The sequence below is a fragment of the Cryptomeria japonica genome, chromosome 1, assembly GCF_030272615.1.
Source record: "Cryptomeria japonica chromosome 1, Sugi_1.0, whole genome shotgun sequence".
Lineage (NCBI taxonomy): Eukaryota > Viridiplantae > Streptophyta > Pinopsida > Cupressales > Cupressaceae > Cryptomeria > Cryptomeria japonica.
In genome coordinates this window covers 184,135,983-184,139,610 of record NC_081405.1, presented here as the reverse complement: position 1 = coordinate 184,139,610, position 3,628 = coordinate 184,135,983, and the positions used below count along the sequence as shown (strand labels likewise).

At 35.1% G+C, this 3,628-nt stretch overlaps 1 pseudogene; it reads right to left on the bottom strand.

Moving 5' to 3' along the window:
* Window positions 1-651: 651 nt before the first annotated feature.
* Window positions 652-2,460, bottom strand: LOC131857055 (uncharacterized; annotated as a pseudogene).
* Window positions 2,461-3,628: the final 1,168 nt, after the last annotated feature.

Here is a 3,628-nt window from a genome sequence, read left to right as displayed (position 1 = left end):
CTTCTTATTTTGTGGCCTCTTATTGATTCATTTCGGCTATTGATTTACTCCATTATTAGATAGGGGTGTCTTAAGATTGGTCTCTGATTTTGGACCTATAATTTCTCTTTTGATAATACTATGAACACCTTATTATAATAACACTATAACAATCATATGAGTGAATATACGTGCCTTGTTTTACCCTTCATGTTGTCCACTATCTTAGATCTTGATGTTGCAATTGTATGATACTTTATTTTCCATGCGTTGAGATTGTACAGAGACTATATTTATTGATAATGATTGCCAAGTTAACTACTGCTATAACTATGAAAAGAATGTTTTTCTATTTTGGAAGGCTGGAATCATGTTTTGCCTTGTATGATTTCTTTTGGCTATTATGGACAGAGCTATTTACTATTTACTATCCTTAGGCATCATTGCTATGTGCTTTGACCCTTTTGAGTTTCAATGATTGTCACATATCAGTCCTTCATCACTATTATTTTCCCCTTTGAAATTCTCAAGAAATGTCAATGAATGTTCTTTCTCTTAGGCCTTCTATATGACTACCCTATCCTCTTTGCATCATTTTATTAGGCCTTCAATGAATGTTCTTTCTCTTAGGCCTTCTAAAGTGCAATTCCTTTTCTTTTTCCTTCTGATTTTTTAACTGTCACTTTCATCCTCCAAGTCAGATGCCCTCGCCCTTTTCTTTCTTCTTGTTTTTTCATACTCATTGTCATGCTTTGAATTATTTTTCTTTCTTGGTGACTCCTTACTACTCTCACTGTCATTTTCACTCTCAGAATCTGAGTCTGATGTATCAGAATCTGACAAACCTGATGAACTAGAAGAATCATCATTAGAGGTAGATTCATCTGACTCGGGAATAGACTTTTGCTACTGCATTATAAGCCTTGGCATACTCTTCAAATACTCACGTAAACTCTTAGTGATACCACCAAGACCAATAGAAGTAAAGAAATTGATAGAAAACCGTGAATTTTTGGGATTGTCCTTTGGAAAAATTGAATCAAAAGACTCCTGCATTGTTGGATCATTCAACCTTTCATTAAGCAACACTATACAAAGCTGCTCTACTAGCTCCTGGAAGAGAATCTTTATAAAAATACGGGAAGAGGAAGTAGTATCTTCCTCTAACAGACATATATAAGAAAGACAATGCCATGGAAGAGCATTTGTGCCAAGTAAGTGGGCAAAAAACTTTGCAACATTACATAGTTTATTTGTTTCCAGCCTGTGTATCATAGAATACTGTTGTACAAAACACTTATCAAAAAATTCCTGATAAATTTTGTTGATCATACAAAATCTTTTCCCAAGAAGACCATAATAATGAAGGTATGTTCTCTCTTGACTGCAACATTCTAATAGCATGATGCATAATTCCATCTCTTGACTAGGTTCAAGCTTGATCTTTAGTAGCTTATGACCAACTTCCTCAAAATAAACACTTGACATGATTGTCAAATAAATTGTACATCTTAAATTGACCAAGTTTGTCTCTGTCTCATCCTGTATTCTTAGTGCTTCCTCACCTTCCTCTTCATCATCATCATCATCTTAATCATCACCTGAATCATTCTCCCCTTCTGCTTCATCTGAAGAAGAATCTCCAAGGATATCTTTCTTCAATTTTTCATAGGTTGCCTCATGCTCTAAGAAATCAAGATCTGGCTTGAAAACATCCAAACCAGCTTCTTGATCAAGTTCATCTTCTAGGAAAACTTCATGTTCTAACTAATCTTCTTGCTCTACAAGGTCCAATTCTGGATGCACAACTGGATGACCCTCGAACTTAGCTTTGCGAATTGCAAAAAGGCTTTCAATTAAAAACTGTACTCATTTGTCAATTTCCCCCTCATGGAGAATACCTCTAAATCTTACAAAAATCCCATAGAGACCTTTGGGTGAAAGGTCTTGTAGCAAAGAACCACATTCTTTCATGAACCCAACAACAACCTCTACACTGTCATCTGTGGGGTTCTCTAGTAAAAGGATGAGAAGTTCCAAGGCAATGATCTCATGTGCAACTTGTTGATTCACTAAATGAGCTATGAATTTGGCTGTTGCTATCAACATGTGCTTGCCATTGCGTTTGTATGCCCTCTTAAGATGCAAAATAATTATTCACAAAAGCAGATTGCCAACTTTAGGAAATTTTGCATTTACCACAGCAACCAATGCAGCAAAAACATCTGTAAATCTAGGGGATGCCTTTTGGGATTTCATACAAGACCTACAAAATAGACCCCTCCCATGGATGAGATTCTCTACAAACAACTCTAGAATGATGTTCTTGATGTTAGATGCATTTACCTTGTTTACTAACCCATTGATACTCTTCCAAAGGGCATCCCATGTCATGCGCTGGTATTCCACACTGCTCTTGTCTTCCACATCTTTCATCATTTGAGCCAGTTTAAATGGGGGAATGTAAACACCCCCACTTCTTCCAACACCCTTCTAGCTCCTCTTACAACACCTTTGCCATTCCTATTCTGAGATGGAGCAGACACAACACTAGAAGTTTTCACTTCCACTGCCTCTCTGTCCGTCTTGTTTCTAGAAGCCCCTTTACCACTTAATTCATGCTTATTTTTGTACATAAACCCATCAGGAAGCATGAGGTTTTGCATATAATCTTACCCAAATATTTTATAGTTATTTTTCATCAAGATTCCTTGGGGAGCTAGCAGATCTTGCTTTCATACTTTAATCTTGTTTTCTCAAAGGAAAATCCTAAAAATCCATGCATTGCAAACAACTTTTTACACCTTTGTTGGTTGTGGTGGCATCACAAAGAGTTTACATCAATAAATGAAGAACATGCCAATGCTTTTAATGCAGCAGTAGAAGTCTATCTCTTATTCAACATCTCTAGTAAAACCCCCATGATCTTTTGTTGGAGTAGAATTTGTTATATTCTAGAAAGGATCTTGTCCTTTGTTGATGGGATATTCATCTACCTCAAGAAATAACTGTTCTTTTCTCCAACAAGAAGTGGAACTAAATGAAGATCTGGCACCATGAAATGAATCCTCAAAAGGATTACTATAGTTAGTTTGGGTAGATAATGATCTGGGTAAAATACTAATGTGGCTTTAGGAAACATTATGTACTAGCTTAGCATACTCTAACAAATTTGGTGCGACATGCTACATCCAATTAAGTCTCCATCGGTATCTCTATTGTGTTTATGATCTCTATAATATAACTAATATGCAATATCTAGATTTATGATCTCTATACTATAACAATCCCATAATTATGTTTCCATGCATCTATACTACAACACAAACACCATGCTAGTGTTCAGCCATAGCAATTGATATCCTAACTATAGAATGTGAAATATGCACATAACTATGAATAAAGATTAAGAAAAACAAAGAAAGATGCTTATTGCAAACATAAATGACTAATGGACAAGAATTGAATTCATTGTAGAGAGTTTTGAATATCAAGTTCACTTATTTGTCTGCATTTAGTAACTCATGTACTTGTGGCCAACCATTTATCTCTTTCATAAATTATACATTTATTAATAAATGGCTGAGTAATTATGTTTTAGTTGAAATTAAAAATAAAATATTTTATTTCAGGACAGTTCACACTATTC